At 43.2% G+C, this 21,721-nt stretch overlaps 1 long non-coding RNA gene across 2 annotated transcripts; it reads right to left on the bottom strand.

Annotated features, from left to right (window-relative positions):
* Nucleotides 1-16,507: 16,507 nt before the first annotated feature.
* LOC136541709 (uncharacterized) lies at nucleotides 16,508-20,761 on the bottom strand. 2 transcript variants are annotated; one of them, XR_010780438.1, is made up of 4 exons: nucleotides 20,299-20,761; nucleotides 19,947-19,998; nucleotides 18,485-19,728; nucleotides 16,508-17,896 (listed from the first exon to the last, which is right to left on the bottom strand). It is a non-coding gene; the product is annotated as an uncharacterized lncRNA (long non-coding RNA). The 2 variants fall into 2 exon arrangements; XR_010780439.1 differs by having other exon boundaries at nucleotides 18,485-19,998; nucleotides 20,353-20,761.
* Nucleotides 20,762-21,721: the final 960 nt, after the last annotated feature.

The raw sequence follows: 21,721 nt of genomic DNA, 5'->3' as shown, positions 1-21,721 counted from the left end.
GCTGAGGATGAGGACTAAGACATGGTCTATGAGGACGTCCACTTCATTCCTCTTGTTGGGGGCCTCCTCCATCTTGACGAGGATTTGGTGGAGCGAGGACGGCGATGGAAGCGATGGCCCTGTCACCTGAATTAGAGAAGGAGTGACTGTGGAGATGTGTTCATGGGCTCGTTAATAATCAGATGGAAGCTTCATTCGTACTCAAATGAATGAAGAAGGGAATAAAAATCCAAGAACAATGCATAAGGGAAGTGTGAAAGCATTACCATTGCCTTTGGATCTTACGGCATTGAGCTCGAGCGGCGATGGTGGTGATGAGTATCACCCTAGTCACTGGTGGATCTATGTTGTCTACCTATCGGTGAGGCGTACAGGTGTGGACCACTAGCTTATCGGTGGTGACTGGCGGCTTACACGCAGCTGAATAGGGGCGGTCGCATAGTTTGGCACTAGGGAGCAAGGGTGGTGATGAGGAACAGTAGCACTAAGGAGGAGAAAGATATGGTGGGAGCGTTCTTTGTAAGCAACTATATCATACGTGGGAATGCAAATTTCTACAAAACTTGATAAATAAGTGTGGGAGTGACGCGTAGGACTCACGTGCGGGCTTGGAAATTGATGAAAGCGGTGGTGAAGGCTACTGGCGGTGATGATTAGGAGATGTTAGCACCTACTAACAACGGACGTGTCATACGGTCTGCGAACTCTAAGGCGCACAAATGGAACATTCAAGTCACAGCAAATAGAGATGAACTCAAAGTAATAACTACTAATATTATGAATATTTTTCTTCAGAATGTAGAGGCATGTTACAATCAAACTACTCATAGGGAGCGTTATGAATCATGTCCACTACATCCACCGTGGCTAGGACGCCATTGCCCACGGCGACGAACACGCCAATCAGGTTCTGGCACTACCAATAGCTCGTCTCTCCCGAGAACCCCAGCTCCACCACGGTCAGGTCCTCACCTAGCCGAAGTTGGGTGGCGGCCATGGTCGAAGCGGCCCCTAGGCGAATATAGTACATGGCCACCTCCATGACCCATGGCGACATGGTACAGAGGCGGTCCACAAGGGTCATCCCCACAGGCGTAGGAGGCGAAAGCACACGAACGGTGTTGCCTACTGCCGCATGGAGGTCCTGGTAGCGCATGTTGCTCTCGGACGCCATTCGGGATTAGACACGGGCGTTGTCCACAGCTACCTGGTGAAGACGGATCGCCTCCGTTGCCTCGCCCTATGCAGCGATCAACTGCTCCTAGATGTCTAAAAGGGAGACAAGAAAACACTACAACTGAAGACATGGCGTCGCACGTAGTGAAAGAGCAAGATTATATCGTGCCGAATGCCTTACCAGTGAGGCGTGCCTGGGCCATGACGACAGCAAGCTCTGGTCCGCCTCTCGGCTCTCCTCACGGAGGGCTAAGGTGGCCATGTCTAGCTGCTCCACCAACGTGAGGACATCATCCACCCCCTCCCCCTGACGTTGTCATTGGAGATAGCCAGAAGTAGGGATTGGCTCTCCGATGGTGGCGCCGCTGAGCTGCCCTCCTCATCCCATCGCAACATCGCATGAAAGCGGGGACGAGCTGGGACAACCTCCTACGATTCTTCCATTGGGCGCTTCATTGCCCGATCCACCATTAGATGAGATGTGAAAGACGAGGTGTCGAGGTGGACCGCCGAACAAAGAAGATAGCACGAGTTATGACGAGGCCACGTCTCTTGTACTTGCTTCCCCGCTTTAGCCTCCACTTTTATAGAAGGATGGGCGAGATAGGCGCCCATTGGAGTTCCCTTTAATTGCACTGAGCGAGAGCAGGAGTTATGACGAGGCCACGTCTCTCACGATCATAGTGGAGCACACTTCTCCTAGTGGAAGTAATGGTGATCGAACGGTGTTGGAAGTTGGACGGAGAAAATTGACTCGACCACATGGCTTGGCCCCTCTAGCGCTAACCATGATCTTAGGGGAAACGAAGTGATGAACCGCTAGCCTATTTTATTCTTATCGACTACTTTGAATTATCTTTTGTAATGGCAGAGGTGGGTAATTTACATGCAAAACTAGGGGGTTCACACAGTTTACATACACGGTTTACATGGTTCACATGGTTTACACCGTTGGGGCCTCTAATTAGAAATCGTAAGACAGTAAGATAAAAGATTCTTTCATTCTGAATTTTTTCGCATTTTCATACACGGTTTATGCGATTCACACGGAGGATGACGATTGACTTCCCTGAGTCGTTCGACATCCCCATGCAGCGGAACTTTCAAGAATGGAGCGATCATAAAATTCCAAGACGGTTTTTTGGAACTCACCTTGCTCAGCTCGGATCCCCCTCCCTAGTGCTCCGCTCTGCCATGACATCGCTCCCCGACCTAAGGATTCATCTTTTATAGCCACCACGCGTGTCCTCGTTCCATGGAGAAGCTCCTGATGGATGTGGCTATTGAGATTGCTAGCCATGTCGTTGCAGCTATAGCGGATCCCTTGGAAGATCTTGGTAGCCTGCGGGCAACCTGTTCGTAGATACGTAGGGTGTGTGATGACGTCGTAGTGGGACGGAGCATACCACTACAGCAGGTGTTGCTGCATGGGATACAACCTAGGACCTAGAACCAGTTCTATGACCATGATTACCGCGCCAAGTCATCATCAGGCTTGCTAGCGTCGGCAACCCAGAGGCCTACTTCTACATTGGGATACGCATCATCTTTGTGAAAGACCGTAGCGCACTCATGCCATGGCTCAACATTCTTGAGCGCTCCACCGTGGCAGACCATCATGTTGCTGCATTTGTTCTCTCCCTTGTGCTCCATAGGTCCAATAGTGGTGTCAACAACGACAACATTGCCCGGCGGTGGTTGAGAAAGGTCAAAGGTGATGAAGCATGCCCGACGACGAATGTGACATGGAAGAACAAGATATGTACACAGCACCTCCAATAGGCCATGTTCATGTTGCAGGACTTGGCTAGGCGGCTGTGCCGGGTGAGTCTAGTCCTCTGCATGCTCTGGCCATGTCGGTGCGTCGCCAGGATGGACATCAATGCGGAGGCGGAGGCTGTGGTGTCCACGCAGGATGGGAAGGTTGGGAGGAGTGGGCTATATTCTACAGCGAGTGTAGGATCTACAATGAGTGTGATAGATTCTTCGAATCAATGTGGTAGATTCTATGCAGATCAATGTTGATATGTATAATATCTGGATGACGGGGATTTGTATGATAAACTCTTCATTCTCCTTAATACAATGATACGCAAGTATGATTCCTTTCTAAACTCGTTACAGTTACCTTCCTTCTCGTATGATGCGGTTTAGATTCCCTTGCACATGTTGCCAATTTCTTAATACAAGTTATTCAAGTAATCTCCACTAATAAACATGAGTGAGGAAGGCAACAGTCAAGGTCCGAGACATCCATGGCCACCCACATGAGTCGTGGGTGACGGAGCAAGGAAGACGACGCGGACCATTTGATTCCATGCACTTTGCAATCTAACACTATCGTTGAATCACCATATGAAACAGCGACCGAAACTGCAATAATGACAATTTGCAAACACAGCAAACCCGTTTGCAAATAAACCAAGGCAAATACTTCCACCCCAGCACCATCTCAGTGAGGTGCCTGAGCTCACATCTATGTAGCCAAGGAAAATACTATGACACTTCAAAAATGGAGTAACAAGCATCACAACTATTCAGTTATTAATTGTTTTTAAGGCAAAAACTATATATAAACAACATAGTAACAATCATCACAGCAATTTCATTGATAACTTCAGTTACATTCCATAGATGTACAATATCAAAGACCTATCAAAGACTACTGGGTGTACAATAACAAAGACCTATCGAGTATAGGTACATCCCATAGTCGAGTAGGAGACAGGCAGTGCAAGCTAAGGATGAGGCAGCACCTCACAAAACTTCCACCAGCATCTCAGTGAGGTGCTTTACCTTCCCTGCTGCTGCACCTCTCATGGTCTCGAGTGTGAGAGAGATAGAGGCAAGAAGAGGAGCATCTTAGTGAGGTGCTTTACCTTCCCTGCTGCACCTCTCATGGTCACGAGCGCGAGGGAGATAGAGGCATTGAAGAAGAGGAGGTGGCTAGGCGGGGAAGATAAGCACCGTCGTCGTCGCTGCTGCTCTAGAAGAAAGAGGATCGCCAGGGCACCGGATGGTGAATCGGCACAAGAAATGCGCAGGGCAAACTAGGGATACCAAAATGCATTGAGTACCCCTTGCCTTGCCCAAATAAGCGAACCCCCTTAATCGCAAAACTTCCACGGGCACCTAGATCGAGCAGACCCCGCTACGCCTAGATGCTAGTAGTACCCAATCTTAAAGGCCCTCTCCCAATGCCGCTGCTACCACTGGAGGAGTTGGAGGAGCACCATGGCGATGAAGAAAATGTAGCTAGTTGGCTTAAGAGCTTTGTCTGTATCTACTATGTAAAGAGGAAGGAGTGTGTGGATTGCCAAGCAGCGCATCTAGCCCTGACTTAAATAGGCCAACCTTGAAGATGGAGAAGCAGAGAGGAGTAGTTAATATAAGCATTAGGGAAGACGAGGCATATTTCATAGGAAAGTAATGGTGATGCAACTGTGTTGTGGGTAGTTAGGAAATGGGGAAATAACTCACGCAGAATTTACTACCGCTGGTACACCAAACGGTCGTGTAGGGCCAGCGGCCATAACACCTATCCTAGTCGGCTCGGTGTTTCAAATGACGGTGGAATTCAACCCCACTACCACCGCCGCATTGATAGTTTTCAACTACCAGTTTCCTTCCTTAGGAAGCCTCCCTATTGGTCCAACCGACGGTGGAAGTTTCACACCGACGCTTTTATCGCTACGACAGTGAAAGTGGCGATAGTGATAAGTCAATCTATAGTAGTGGATTGGAAGCAATTAGGATCTTATTGGCCTATGCTTGTGCCCACAACATCAAGTTATACCAAATGGATGTGAAGAGTGCATTTCTCAATGGGTACATCAATTAGCTAGTCTATGTTGAACAACCACCCGGTTTTGAAGATGACAAGAAACCCAACCATATCTACAAGTCGAGAAAGGCCTTATATGGTTTGAAGCAAGCACCAAGAGCATGGTATGAGAGGTTGAGGGATTTCCTACTGTCTAAGGGATTCAAGATGTGCAAGACTGACACCACTCTCTTCACCAAGAAGATAGGCAATGACTTGTTTGTGTTGCAAATCTATATGGATGATATCATGTTTGGATCAACCAATCAAGATTTTTGTGATGAGTTTGGAAAGATGATGGCAAATGAGTTTGAGATGTCCATGATTGGAGAGTTGAGTTACTTCATTGGTCTTCAAATCAAGCAAATGAAGAATGGCACATTTGTGACTCAAGGCAAGTACATCAAAGACATGCTCAAGAAGTTAGGAATGGATTATGCTAAAGCTATTAATATACCTATGGGGACAAATGAAAACTTGGATAGTGATGCTAGTGGTAATATAGTGGATCAAAAGATGTATTGGTCTATGATTGGAAGCAAACTCTATGTGACCGCATCAAGGCCAGATGTGATGTTTAGTGTATGCATGTATGCTAGATTTTAAGCCTCGCCAAGAGAAAGTCATTTGAAGGCAACCACGAGAATATTGAGGTACTTGTAGCATACACAAAATGTTGGATTATGGTATCCCAATGGAGCTAGATTTGAGCTGATTGGATATTCGGACTCCGATTATGTGGGATGCAAAGTTGAGAGGAAGAGCACATCGGACACATGTCAACTACTGGGAAGATCACTTGTGTCTTCTCATCAAAGAAGCAACATAGTGGAGCACTTTCAACCACCAAACCAGAGTATATTTTAGCCGATAGTTGTTGTGCTCAATTACTTTGGATGAAGGCTACTTTGAATGATTTTAGATTCAAGTTCAAACAAGTACCATTGCTATGTGACAATGAGAGTGGCATTAAGCTCACCAACAACCTAGGTTCAACATTCAAGAACAACGCATGTAGATGTTTGTCATCACTTCATAAGAGATCATCAATAAAAAGGGGACATTTGCATTGAGAGTGTGGGCACCGATGATTAACTTGCTGATATTTTCACCAAGCCACTTGATGAGAAGAGGCTTTACAAGCTAAGGAATGAATTGAACATACTTGACTTCTCAAATATGTGTTGATGCACCCCCCATTATATGACATGCCTCTCCTTTGAGCAAATCAAGGTAAAATTGATTGACATGGCATTCATCCTTTGCTAAGGACTTTGTGGCAGAACCTCCTAAATTATAGGGCCCACATGCACCTGTCACTGTCCGACGACCTTTGACATCTGTGCATATGTTTCTGGTAACTTAAGAAGACTATCGGGTGTCCTCGGGGAACCCCGAATCATCCACGATTTCCGAGCAGGATCACGTTACAGAGTCATTGCAGTATTACAACATTTATTCAAATATCTACACCAGAGTAAAAACAGCGGAAGTCTTACAATAACATAATTTACAAAACAGTAGTTTCAAACCTCATAACTAAGTTTGATGATTATTACAAAATGAAATAGTGGAGTGGCATTATAATATAATACAAAACACACAATGAAACTGCCCTGCCCAAGGGCCACACATTTACTTCTCATCGTCATCACAAGGAATAACCGTCATGCAGCACGATCCAAAACAGATCTACTCATGAGTCTCACCTGCAACAAGGGTCAACAAACCCTAAGTACAAAAGTACTCAACAAGACTTAACCGAAATAAAACTGATAGAACTCAGGAATGCTGGCTCATGGGATTCAAGGTATGGCTTTAACAATAATCAAAGTTCTTTTGCGTAAAAGCTCTTTAACAAAATTCTTTACTTCAAAGGTAAAACTTTATAAGTACCACATATGAATCTGCCATGATCCGTAATGAGATCATGAACTTCATATCAATCTCTTTCGCAAACCTTTCTCAAGTTCCAGTTATTAAACTACGATGATGAACAGAGAAGTGAGTCTCCATAACCGAGGAGCAACGACGATTCAAACCGATTGTTAACCCAGCTGGGAATTCCAGACCACACGACATATGCAGGTCCCCGACTTACATATATCAACCTACCCTCGGATCTTCTAAAACAAGAACAGGTCCACGCCACCCGAGAATACAGTACTCCACCGATCCAGCCCGTTGCCACGTGGGTACACGCTATTCCCGCCATCTCTCCACTCCCAGTACGTGAGTAGCCATTCTCGTAATAGAATCGCCAAGTTAAGGCTTACCAGAGTATGTGGTTAGTATTACAAAGTCTCACCGCACACAGTTCAACAACAGTACGGACTTTAACTGACACAGACGGAAAGAATCTGCTCACAAGACCTCCATGTCTTGTGGCTCACACGCACCGAGTCCGTCCGATCTAGATTTATTACTCCACATGCTCATATCACATGATAACATAAGCAACCAAAGTTCCATTTAAACTTGCAGATGACAGGTAATCACCCGACTTTGATCTGTCTAAGCATGGCTAAGCATAACTAGACACTTACGATGTAAAACTGGTAACAAGATACATATGGAAAAACAATGTTGGTAATGCATCAATTAGGCTTTTACTTAACTCTTAATCACTTGATGCAGTAAAGAAAAGCAAAAGCGAAATTAATTTGTAAAACACAAGGTAGGGTTGTATGTATCCGGGGCTTACCTTCGTTGATGGAAAAGTCCAGTTCCTGCGACGTTCCACAAGTATTCGATCCGACCTCAACAGACGGACTAACTTCCTCAGCAACTTGGTTAACTATCACATGTTCACCTTCGTTCACTACACGTAGTAGCAATACCATGTTTAACATGACGCGGAATACGAAACATGATGCTTGATGATGGATGCAAAATTTAACAATTCGAATACAACTTTCCTTCGCGGTACAGTTGCAAGTCAAACTAATTAAACCTTTTTCGTAACACCTAAATCAATTGCCAAGGATCATTATCAACTAATGACCCAAGGACATCACTCAATCAAAAATTCAAACAAAACCTAAATCACTAAAGGTTACTATTTGCTTTTATGAATTAATTAATTAATTAAGAATTATGAAATAAATCAACTTGTTCCAATTGACCTCAAAATTTTTGTAAATGTTTATCACATGATAACTAAGTGCCAAAACAATTTTCATAATTTTTGGATAAATAAATAAGCCTAGAAAAATCATGGAAATTCATTTATTAATTAATTGAGCAATTTTCATCACATTCCAAAAGTACTGAAAAACATTATTTCATATTTTTGTTAAATGCTATACATCACAGAGAAGTCACACAAAAATTTTTATAATTTTTGGAGCTCTCAATAAATCTACACAAAAATAACAAATTACATCACTATTCATTCAAATCTGAAAATAGAAAAATTCCATTTGAACACTGAGTCACTGACAAAGGGACCCCACTTATCATCTTCAACCTCCAGCGCTGACTCCGGCGACACGCGCGCTGACCGGCGATTCGTCGCCACCGGTGAGACCAACAGCGAAGGCAAAAGCACCACGGTGATCACTACAACCAGGCGCAACTATTGATGGCACAACCGAGACCAAACGTGGCCAGGACCAAGCACAGCGATGACCATGGCGGGCACGACGGCACGACCGCGCTACACCGGAGACACAAGCGCGGTAGAGGTTAAACACTTAGCACAGAAGGGTTCAGCACCTCACCCCGAACACGACTGAGCAACGAGCAGGGTCGAAGGAGCAACGAAGAGGCTGGTCGACGTTCCGAGCAGGCACGACAGAGCAGACTGTCGTCGGTGGCGATGCTCCGGTAGCTGTGGTGGTCAAAATAAGAATTCAATGGGTCATAGAGTACCATGGCATCGTGGCGAAGCTGAAGCAAGACTCGACAGGGGCAGAGGCGCACCGTGGAGCTCTAGCCACGGTGAGGCGAACACAACGGCGACGCTGCCAGTCGCGAGGAAGAAGAGCGCGCACCACAAGCTTCCGGTGAAGACAAGCCACAAGGACTGGTTGGCTGGACATGCAAGGAACTAGCGAAGCTGAGACACGCTTTGCTGCGATGGCGCAGGCGCTGGTTCGACAGCAAAAGCTCAACGGAGCTATGGCAACGGCGGCGGTGAAAACAGAGGGAGCGGGGGCAAACGGCGACGGCCAAGGCTAAATAGAGCGGCTCAGAAGCACAAGGAAGCCACGCAGGAGACTTCTCCACGCCAGCGCGAAGCCGAGGACGTCCACGCGCACGCCTGGAAGCGAACCAAAGGTCGCCGGTGGTGTAGCTAGAGCGGCGGCCACTGTTCACAGAATTTACAGAATTGCCCTTCGTTTTCAAATTCAAATCACTCCCAAATTTGTGTAACAACTCAAAAATCTCCAAAAATAAAAGTTGTTCAAAATTCAAAGTTCTACAACTTTGCTTTTATAACCAACCCCTAATTCGGTCTACATTTTGAAATGAACTTTTGAATTCAAATAGGTGACATTTAACGAATTACGCCTTTTTGAATTACTCCAAATTTTTCATAACAGCTTTGAAATCTCCAAAAACAAACTTTGTATAACTAGACAAGCTCTACACTTTTGCTTTTGGGCTCAACCCCAAAATATGCTTAGATTTTGAAATGAGTTTTCAGGTTATGATTTAAATACTGAAAATCAGGGTTTTCACGAAAATTCAAATCCAAACCAAATTTTGACTTGATTCAAACAATTCAATTCAACAATCATAACACAAATGTAAACTTGTTTTAGTGAATGCATATCAAAGTTTGCAATATGACCAAATGCCTTGCAATGTATATGATGACATGTCCTGTTTTTAATATTTAAACACCCGGGGTCTTACAGACTTATTTAGTGCATCTAGTCATTCCTATCATATCTTAGGCTTATTCATGAAAATCAAATGGATTTGATGCTTGTATGGTACCACTATTGCTTATATGCTTAAAATGATCTGGTGGTAGCATATGACATGTTTTTGGGCTTGTGAACCTAGTGTTTAATCTAGAAAATGAGCTATAAGTGTTTAACTCAACATGGTCAAGATAACCCTTGAAATGAGGTGTGAAGAAGCTTGTCCTTAGATCACATCGAGTTAAATATCTTTTACAAGTGATCTAGATTAAACCAAATGTGGCAAAATGATCCTCACTTAACATGGTTTCACCTCAACCTATCTAAAATCTGAGCTCACCTTTTGTGGTATTTGATGCCAAAGGGGGAGAAGTAATTCACAAAGATGGGGGAGAGAAACTAAGAATGAAAATACAAGGGGGTCAATTAAAATTTTGAAGCACACAAGTAGGGGGAGCAAACTCATAAACTTGTTTGATGCATTTGAATGTGCATTACATATGCTTGCTTGCATAGCACAAGTTTTTAAATTCTATATCCATGCTTGTGTGGTGTATACTAGTTGTAGGATTGATTGATGAAATGCAAAACTAGCATACATAGGATGATAGTTAGATGTGCCTTGCTTGCTTTACAATTGATACTAGAGCCTTACTTATAATATTGATCTCACGAGGTATCTAGTGTTTGTGTTTTTCAAGTGTTATCTAACTAACCATGGTGCTAAAGATGGTGTTATTGGCAACTCCAATTGATATCACGCTTCAAAGGTCCATTCTTTACACCTTATGTAACACCCTAAAATTAGCTACTTTCTAAAAAGAGTAAAATAATTTCTGTTAATTGTTTTGTGCTTATAAAAACATAGGTAAAAGAAAATTTTCTTTAAATTAAAATCCAACATAAGGGTAGCAACATGTTTGCGCATACATGCCGTTGCATTGATACTTTTGTGATGAGTGGTTTGCAAAATAAATTCAAATCTCAATCTTTAAAATATTGCTTTCAAGTAGTGGTTTAAAAAGAATTTGAAAACATGCAAAAACAAAAGTTAGATAAGATGCCTTGTTTTCAAAATCCAAAGGCTTGGAAAAAGTTTTAAGACGCGTTAGAACGATGCCTCTCTTTCCAGAAATCTTTCCGACCTTTTTCAGGGTTAAAATCATATTTCTTAGAGCTTTGTCTTTTTCCTCGATCAATGCAAAAGTCTTTATCGGGAGCTAAAACCACATTGGTTGTGTTCCTCATTCTTCCATCTATCCCTAGGAATTTTTCTAGTATTTTTCAAAGCTCAGAGATATTTTTCGGAGCCTAAATAGCAATTCCTGATTTTCTATAATTATTTTAATTCCAAAAATCAATAATTCCTAAAATATCTCCGCTTTCCAAAATCTCCCAACCCTTCATATATATATATATATATATATATATATATATATATATATATATATATATATATATATATATATATATATATATATATATGCCGGCATAGCCCTCGACGCGCTAATTTGGAAAGTACAGCCCGTTTCACGAGCCGCCACTCCTATCCCTCCAGATCGGACGCCGAAGTTCAAAAAAGTTAGGTTTTGGACGAACTCTTCGGCGAGCTTTTTCGACCAAACTGTCATGTTCCGACATCAACCACCACCACCACAACGTAGATCTCGTCGTTCTCTACACCGTCACGCTTTTCATTTTGTGAATCCATCACCGGTTGACCACGTTCCCTTTCTTCTTTCTCTCTTCCGATCAGTTTTTCGACGAACCTCCATGGCTGCTCGTCGGTTCTCGAGTTTCTGGCCGACTCGGCCTTGGCCGCACCTTCCAGCGCCCCGACCCCGCGCCCCCACCGCACATCGCCCCTGGTCCTAGGTCGTTACCCTCCCGTGTGCAGTCCCGCGTCTGCTGCTCGTGCGAGCAAGGCTGGGCACCACCACAGAGGCCGCTCGGGCCTTGCCCATGTAGGCCGCTGTGGCCCCATGGCTTGGCCCCGCGTGTGGGCCCCTGTGCCACCGTGGCCTAACGCGGTCGCCGGCCAGCGCCCTGTGCCCCTCTGCCGGTCGTCCTCGACTTCCTTCACAAGCAGCAGCTTTCATGGCTAGAACCACGTACGGATGAAGATGAATGAAGTAAGTTAGAAGATACAACTATTTACGATTTTGCCATCCTGTTGTTAATCCCGTCGTTTAATCATTTTAGCTCCATTTCAGTTCATTCCAGTTGCGTTAGTTTTGTATCATGGAGATCTATACAGTAGAGTTATTAGTTTTCATATCACATGTTTATGAATTTATTTTATTAAAATATTAATTGTGCCTATAATTAATTAATCGTTGTTTAATTAAAGTCAATTTAGGTATTTGATTTTGATTCGATTGCGCGAGTTTCATCGCAATGTGTGGTACATGTTAGCAGTGTCATCCAAAATAACAAATGTTTCTAAATTTTAATATAAGGTATTAATTTAATTTATATTTATTCATTAGCTTTTAATTAAAAGCAACTACATAGGGTTAACTTTGTTCTTGTCGTGTTAAATCGTGCCAATGTAAGGTACGCGTTAGTAGCAACGTTTATCATGTCCCATGTTTATAATATTATAATTTAAATATTAATTTAATTAATGATTACGTAAACTTGCTTCTAAATAACAACAATCTAGGACAATATCTACCTTTTATAATTACTTGTTAATTAATGCCAACTTAAATATGTATTTATTAATTATAATTTGCTTAGTTTCAACATGATTTATATAAAGTCAGTTAAGATGCTTTCACATGCATTTTTCTCTTGCAAAGTTAAAGTTAATTTGATTAAATATACGTGCATGTTTATGTATAAAATATGACTAGTTCAACTCGACTTTTAAAATAAAATATGATTTTATGTAATCTGAATTAATATGCTTCATATAGTTTTGCTCAATTAAAATAAATCAAGCATATAGGCTTTTTCTCTCTTTTGTAATACAAAATCCCGATAGTCGTTTCTTTTAAATGATAGTTTCGTTATCGATGATTCTTGCGTTCCCGTGATTATAGCGATGATCCCACTCTTTTAGTATATTGTTTTAAAGCTTATGATTTTTCATTTTATAAGCAAAATCTTTCAGTAGATGTATCTTTTCAACCGTAGCTCCGATTAGCGTGTCTCTCGCGACTGTGTGTTCGTAGCGATGCGTAGAATCGTATTTCAAACTCTTTTACTTATTTTTCTATGATTGATGTATTCTTCTAATATAGATGCAATTGTATGCTATGCATATATGTGTATGGATGTTGTGTGGTGTTCTACGATTACGTCCAGTCGATGAGATATATGTGGTGATCCAGAAGAAGGACGTTGAAGATTAAAGCTTACCGAAGAATCGGTATTTAAGGCAAGTGTACCAAAGGCCCCTTGTACTTATGAACAATTACTATTCATATTCATGCATGTGTCTAATTTGATATACCTTTAAGGACTTTATTTAGATGAATTTTTGTACCACATATCCTTGTTACCTAGGGTTTGGGTATGCATTTTGGATAGATGCTGCAGCGCTGAACATAAAATAATAGTTAAACATGACTAAAGACATTATGCAATATGATAACAAGAAGCTTTTTAGCAACAGATAGGGGGCTAAAGTACGGGGTTGAGTACCCTAGTGCCTCTCCATAAGGACTTAATCCTAAAGCGGCAACCCAGGAGGTTCCGTACAACCCCAAATGTCATATGGCTCTGACTTTAATCTGTTAACTAGATTGTACTAACTCGTCTGTAGCTTCTAGTAAGGGTAAGAGGGTTTCTTTCCTTTTTCTGCTAGAATGTGTGTAACGTGTTGTGTTGCCCACGTGTGCCACTCCTTAGTAGCTACGACTTGTTAGTGCAACTAGCTAAAGGTTACATAGTGAAACTCTGCCACACTTCCTAGGTAGAGGTGTAGTGGGCTTTGCAAACATCGGCATTGGGAATCACAGCTCGATGGGTAAAGATGTACAATTTCTACAGAAATATTTGACCTATTATAACAGTCGTGCTCACGGATACAAGCGGTCTGGATCCTTCAAGATTAGTGGTTACCGTGGATGGTGGATGGCTGGGAATTGAGATAAACTTGACTATACTTTAATATCACTTGGGAATTAGAATTGTTCACTAAAGTAGTGATACAGAGTGCTAAAACTTGATCAACTAAACTTGCGAACCATAGTCAAACAGTGTCAAGCCTTTTGAACCTCATAGATCCCTTTGATATACTTGCTAAGCATGGTGAGCTTACACTTGTTTTACATCCAATAAAAATCCCAGATGGGTACCAAATTGCTAGTCTGGAGGAGTTAGGCTTGTTGTCAACCAGTCAGTCGTTCCTATGGATTTGAAGTCTTCGCTTGAAGATTGGAGTTGTCTTTCCACTGTCTATATTCTGAGGTTATATTCTTTATACTAATATATTATATATTTAAGCATTGTCTATTGATATTACCCTTATTTGTGGCTATATATGAGATTTGACTTCCTGGACTCACATATAGTGTGTATATGCTTTTGTCTTTAAAACCGGGTGCGACAAAGTGGTATCAGAGCAATGCTGACTGTACGACGCAAGCCTAGTTAGCACTAGTCATTTGTAAAAACCTATTTTACTATAAAACTATTTCTCCACCTCCTTGACTCATTGAATTAAATATTTCCAATCCTTGTCCTATTGTCTCCTCTCCTTGATAGCTCCCTTTGAGCTATACTTTCTTATCTCCTTGGGTTGTTGTTCTTGATCTCTTGCAAACTTTCTAGTCTCACCTCTATTCAAATTTCCAAAGCCATGTTAAGAAGTTTTCCCCTAAGAATGTCTACCAAGTAGCTACAAGGAACGATTAGTAACAAGCTTATATTTCATGTTTGAATGGTTTGTATTTATGTTATGGTTGAGTTGGATCTTTGTAATGAGTGCAGTGAATTTGTGGGTTATGCTCACAATTTCATTTATATTAAAGATCTAAGGTATAAGGGATAAGGAAATAAATAGTCTGGGTTCTCTTTCTCTTCTTTCCCGCTTTCTGTCTTCTGGAGCAGTCTAACTTCTATGGCCTATGTCTCCAACCTCTGGGCAACCAAAAATTCTAAGAAAATTCTAGGTGAATGCAGACTTCAAGATTTTTCTTTTCCCGTAAGATTCACCTTGATAGATATTCTGGTTTGGGAAATATGAAAATCACAAGGCGATACATCTGCGCTATCTGGAATCTGGAATAGTTTCTGTTGAGCAAACATTTCCACCAAGTTAACTGCAGAATCTGAAGGAGTGGTCTAAAAGAAAGATGTGGGGAATTTTATAAGCTTTCCAACAGTTTAAGATGCAACTTTAATGGATAAACAAAACTCGAGATATGGATGCTTTTCTGCGCTGCTGTTTTCTATCTAGGGAAGGATCCATTTTTCTTATTCTTATCTTATGTCCACAAGCTCTCTAGGATGTCAGAGGATGATAATACACCTTGAAAAAAGTTACATGCTGGATGTTGGTGCCCCTATCCCATCTCTTCTTAAGGGGGTAGCCAAGCTAAGAGTGTTGCGAGTTGGTGAACCACAAGGAGTTCGGATCTACGTCAAGATTGATCTTCGAGCAAGCTATGGTTGGGAGCTCGATCTTCACGTACCTAGGATATAGACAGTTGTAAGAATGCTCAACACTAAGATTAACTCTTGAAAACAATTGGATTGGTTTTTATTTCTATTTAAAGCTCTTTAAAGTAGTGGCACATGATGCTAAAACTTAATCAACTAAACTTGCGAACCGTAGTCAAACAGTGTCAAGCCTTTTGAACCTCATAGATCCCTTTGATATACTTGCTAAGCATGGTGAGCTTACACTTGTTTTACATCCAATAAAAATCCTGGATGGGTACCAGATTGCTAGTCTGGAGGAGTTAGGCTTGTTGCTAACCAGTCAGTCGTCCCTGTGGATTTGGAGTCTTCGCCTGAAGATTAGTGTTGTCTTTCCGCTGTCTATACTCTGAGGTTATATTCTTTATACTAATATGTTATGTATTTAAGCATTGTCCATTGATATTACCCTTATTTGTGGCTATATGTGAGATTTGACTTTCTAGGCTCACATATAGTGTGTATCTGGTTTTGTCTTTAAAACCGGGTGCGACACCTTAGCATCATTTAGTAGCCATTACTTTCCCACACTTCTTAATCGATACATCAAATGTTGATCGATACAACGGGGACTAGCGTGCCAGCAAGCACGTGAACCTCGGGAGAAAAATTGTGTCACTACAAGAAATGTGTCATCTTTTGACATTTCATGTCATAATACATGCAAAAAAAAGTCACAAATCACCATTTATGACACCAAGTTGACGAAAAATCAAATATCAAAAGATGGGCATCTTTAATGATGACTTGTGATGTTTAAGTGTTGAGGTCATAATATTATGACATTCATTTTGGAGTCACAAACGTTTATGACCTCTGGTTTAATGTCATAAGTTCTTAGACCTTGTCAAATAGGATGGCGCATTTATTTGGCCCGATCCATACCATCACATACCCCACATAACAGCACAAACAATCCACATTTAACATATGTAGGCCCAACAATATATTCCATTCATGACAAATCAACAAGTTCACAAGTCATACATCTACATATTTATTACACTCATCACGAACACCAAACCAATAGTTCAACGAGTGACCTTAGTCACAAAGTTGTCTAAGATAAAATAAACAGATGGAAATCTCACATCCCTGTCTCACAAGTGACCTTAGTCACCAAACTAATAGTTCAACAGGTGCTGGCAGCTAGTTTTTCTTAATGTTAGGAGCATGTGTGAATTCCTTAGGTTGCTAGAATTTGCCCATGTCCTATAGACCACATCAGAAACAAACATCACTTGTTGAAACAAATAAAAAAAAGTCAAAAAGGGACATTACATATGTGTAAAGCTGGAAGAAATCAAACAACAGTTTATTTGTGCAGCAAATGTTGAGTTACAATAATCTATGCATATATGATCTCACTACACCATCATCATGCATTCTTTTCTCTAGCAGATCAGCAAGCATCTTAGCATCATGTACTTCACTTGATGCATCAACTGACTCCAAGAAGTATGTCCCCTCCGGGCTGTTCACTAGGAAGTTAATCAAGTGGCATCCCCTCCTATCGAACCATCCATCAGACATAAGTGTGCAGCCATATTGTTTCCATGCCCTCTCATGCTCCTCCCTCAAGGTACTTGTTGACTTCACAGCCTCTTTAAGCAATGGCTCCCCAAGTTGATAAGGTGTTGGAGGCTTGTACCCTGAACCAAACTGAGCTGTGGCCTCAACTGCAATCTGAAATTGTCTTGCGGCTGCTGCATTGAAAGGTACATCACACTCATAGAAGAACAAACCCCACTGCATATCCACATAATGCTTCTCCTCCCGGCTTTTTGCTGCTACATTAATTGTGGGCTGGTAGGAACCTAATAGTCTCTCATCTACCACCTCTTTTGGTGTTTTTCAAAGCATCTCAGCAATGGTCTTTGTCTTTTGCTGTGTAGTCTTGTTACCAACAGCCTTCAATTGTATGGTTGATTGCCTTCTTTTGGCTGCTGTCCCTGAACTAGGATGAACCTTGGCGGCTTGAGAAGATTCATTTTGTTGTGCCTCACTTACAGGAGGCCCACTTGATGCCACCTCCACCACTTCTGCTTCTCCATCCTCATCCTCTAGGAACAAAGGTCTTCTTCTCTTGTTAACCTCCAAAAAAGCAGCCATCTCCTTCCTAATTTTAGTGCTCACTTTAGCACAAATTTTTGCATCTCCAAAGCCACCTGCTAAATGTTTCTTCAACCTTTTTATCCCTCCATGAACACTCCCACCACACAAGGTGCATGCTACCTCATCCTTGTTGCTAAGTTTTGGCCAGTAGGCGTACTTCCACCCTAGATCCTTGATCTTTTGTGGCTTCCGGGTTGGATCATTCTTGGGATCATACTCGCTAGCGGCGGAAGGTGGGCTTGCCATTGTGCTTCATCTGCATAAAAAAAGGCAAAGAACCCAAGCACATAGCATGGTTAATGCTCTGTATAGTTTATATAGGCTAACGAGCAGTTCAACAAAGAGCAAAAGACACTACATTACATCCTAAAGCAAACACTAGCAGAAAGTAGCAGTATAATATGGGATAAAGGTGTAGGAATTAGCATAAATCAAGTCACTTTAGCACATAAATTGGAGCAATTAGCATATAAAACAGAGCAATCAGCATATAATACACAGCCCCGGATGTTCTAACCACAAAGAAGACTACAAGTGGACCACTCCAATTTGCATCTATAAAACAAACCACGTATCCAAGCAAGAAGTAGACAACACCATATGACGTGCTCTATTTTTTATGCAATCCATTCCAACCACAAGCAGGCACAATTGACTATTTAAGTAACAGAGGAAGGGAGGGAAACGGAGAGTCTGCATCTATAAAACAAACCACAAGTATCAAGCAAGAAGCAGACAACACCATGTGACGTGCTCTGTTTTTTATGCAATCCAACCACAAGCAAGCACAATCGACTACTTAAGTAACAGAGGAAGGGAGGGAAACAGAGAGGAGAGGCACTACCTCAGCTTGCAGGTGCCCAGCGGGAAGGCATGTGAGCAAGTCGGAGCTAGGGGCCGGCCACAAAGCAAATCAGAGCCCCATCCTGGTGCCTGGCGGAGAGAAGACGATGGACAGCTGGTCTCCAGTCGATTTGGCGGCCGACAGGCTTCAATCGAGCTACGAACAGCGGGATCCTGTTGCTGCAGGAGGGGGCGACCAGCAGAGATGTGCGGGGCCGCCGGCTGTGCCGCACTCCGCGAGGATTTGACGTCGCGCCGATGGGAATCGCCGCGTCAGGAAGGGGCGGAGCGGCGGGCCTCTGGTTTCTAAATCTAATTACTCTCCCTCTCTGATTTACCTCCTGCGCTTTATCTCTCCCTCTCAATTTGTTCTCGCGCGCAACAGCAGAAAGGCAGGAAGGCCCGGCACAGGAGCGATTTCTTCCCGCGCGCCCCCCTGATTTCATGAGTTAAAGCATCCGCCGCGGGCGCCTTGGTGACGACCAAACGCCTAATCGAGCAAGGCGGACGCCTAGTACGTCAAGGCGGACGCCTTAAGCGCGGAAGTCCAGGCGAGCGCGATGCCCAGCAACTTTCCTCGCCTGGACACCTAGGCGACGCCTTTTAAACCATGACTGAGACATTTCAGATTTGCTCTTTTGCTACTTCATATTGTGCACTAGTAGACTAGTACTCTAGTAGCACTACTTATCATCCTTATTGGTCTAAAACTATGTATGTCTGCTAAGAATTGGTAATATTAAGGTCTGATTTGCTTCTGAATTTTAGCGCCATTATATATTATGATATTCTTATGGCGTCGCCTAGGCATCCGCCTTGCTCGCCTAGGCGTCCGGAAGGGGGTCACTCGCCTCGCCTCGCCTTAACGCCTTTTAAACAATGATGGTACCAGTCTACTTTGTAAGTCTGAAACTGAACTGGACAATTAAAAAACGAAACACAAAACAGTAGCAAACAAGTACCAAGCTGATGTCAACGAATGTGTACAGGTCAGCCTTAAATTATTTTCAGACCTACTTTGAGCTAATATCATAGGAGCATACAGAAGTCACTTGGAGTTAATATCCTAGGAGCTGTATTTGCTGCATCTGCCAACTGAAACTAGTGTTGCCAATTGATCATAGATGAATAGGCAGTTCACAAAATCATCTGTGCATATTGGCATCCAACTAGCAGCAAAAGCTAACTCACCAAGCTATGTGAAGCAGTGACGAAGGGGAGGATATGGCATCCAAAGGGTCAGCCCTGTCCTCCATGTACAGAAAATACACTAGAGTGAAGGCACAGGATTTTTAGGTTCTGATATTATAGGAAATGGCGTTATCTAAATTTCTATCAACTATTTCAAAACTTGAATGTTTGGGAAATCTGCAACATGCTACAGCAGAACACCTCTGGAACTGTACAGTATTTCCTTTCTTAGTTAAAAGGAAGACGAATTTAATAAGAACCAAAAAGCTTACCTCTCCTATTTGCCATCAGAACACATCTAGTAAGAGCTTGACATATTGCCACCTAACAAATACCGTGAGTTGAGCATACAAAGTCAGGTTAGCAAGTAATAACAGTACAACAACAATCTCAAATCAGTCATTTGCTTCAAAATAAATCTCAAATCAGTAGTGATGTTTTGAAAAGACAAATCAGCTCAGAATATTTAGTAGAGAGAAGTAACCATGCCTCTCGTTTTTAACACCCAGTGGCTAAAATTGGACATTTATGACCCGATCTAACCATATCCAACCAGTTTATAGAACCCTAGTTGCCCAAATCGGATGACAGGGGAACTGGAGGTAAGTTAGGGTTGGGGCTCACCTTGGTGAGGACTGAAGGAGAAGAATGTGTGGATGCGCGGATTGGTGGAGTCACCTGGGGGTCGAGGACGTGCAGGGCTGTGCCGCATCTGCTCGCCGCTGAAGACGACGGTGGGGGTGGGGACGCGGAGGCCGCGCCTTGTCTCCTCGGAGCTGGGGCGGCTCGGCCCTACGTCGACGGGGTGCCGGGGATGCGGGGCCGCGCCTCCCGTCTCGACGCTGTGACGACGGGGGCCGCGCCTCTGGCTCGGCGCTGGCGACGATTGTGGCTCGGGAAAGGTGGCGGCAGTGATGGGTGCGCCGCACAGGATGGTGTCGGCGTTGATGGGCGCGCCGCGCGGGATGGGTGGCGGCCTAGCGGGGAACGATGGTGGCGCTGTGCGGGATCCGGGAGGGAGTCGGGCGGCCGAGCGGGCGGCGCTACGAGGGAGGGATGTGGGAGCGGGAGTCGAGTGCGGCGAGGGTTTGGGGAGGGGTGGGTCGTTTTTGTCCGGGCCTATCTTTTGGCGCTTGACTTAGCCCGCGCACTGTGGTTTTGAGCCATTGGCGCCCGCGCATTGTTTTGGGCATTCCTTTTTCTTGAATTTTGCCGCTTCCCATGAGTTTTAGGCGGGCTGATATTTTTCATACACAGATCATTTTTCAAATATAAATTCTGCATACACACAATCCAAATATGTTTTAATGTAATTATTTTTATCTTAGTAGGAGTACACACAATTTAATTTGGAATTTGTTTCAATTAACACAAAGAAATTCATGTGTAACATAGTCCAGTGTACAGTCTAGTGTGTTGTCGTCCAATAAGTTGATTCCATTTTAATTTATGTTTGCCAATTTAATTCTAAAACACGAACAGAAATGCTATACAGCACACATGTGTTTTAGGGAAAAAAAATATATGGATTTTTTCTCTCTTTTTTCACCGGTGCTCCCAGTGCTCGGCGACCGACGTCGGGCCTGCCCGCACTCGGATCGCACCCGGTGGGCCTCCTCCGCGGCGTCGTTCACCTTCGCCGTTCCCAGCACGGTCACACATGCACCCAGGCCAGGGCAGTCCAAAGACCGCAGAGGAGCAGCATCGGGCTTGCCACCAAACTCCAAAGGCCATCAATGGCTGGAACGCATGCATGTCGTCCTGCACTGCATGATCATGGTGGTGCGGTCCAGAGGTCAGGACACCGTTCGGCTGGTGGCCTCAACAGTGAATTTTGGATGGTTCTGGATGATTCAATAGTATTCTGTGAGAGAGAATAAGCTAAAACAAGCGGAAACAATCCGGTAGTAGACCAGCCAAATGCAGTGCAGATGTCTTGGTTGGCCACCCAGGGATCCGGCTCCAGGTACCTCCTCCTCCCTGCGATTTATGATTTGTCCATCCATAGAAAAAAAAAATTGTTTCTTGTGATCTGTGGATCTGTGAT

Source organism: Miscanthus floridulus, chromosome 3 (assembly GCF_019320115.1).
Source record: "Miscanthus floridulus cultivar M001 chromosome 3, ASM1932011v1, whole genome shotgun sequence".
NCBI classification, from domain to species: domain Eukaryota; kingdom Viridiplantae; phylum Streptophyta; class Magnoliopsida; order Poales; family Poaceae; genus Miscanthus; species Miscanthus floridulus.
This window is presented reverse-complemented; position numbering and strand designations above follow the sequence as displayed.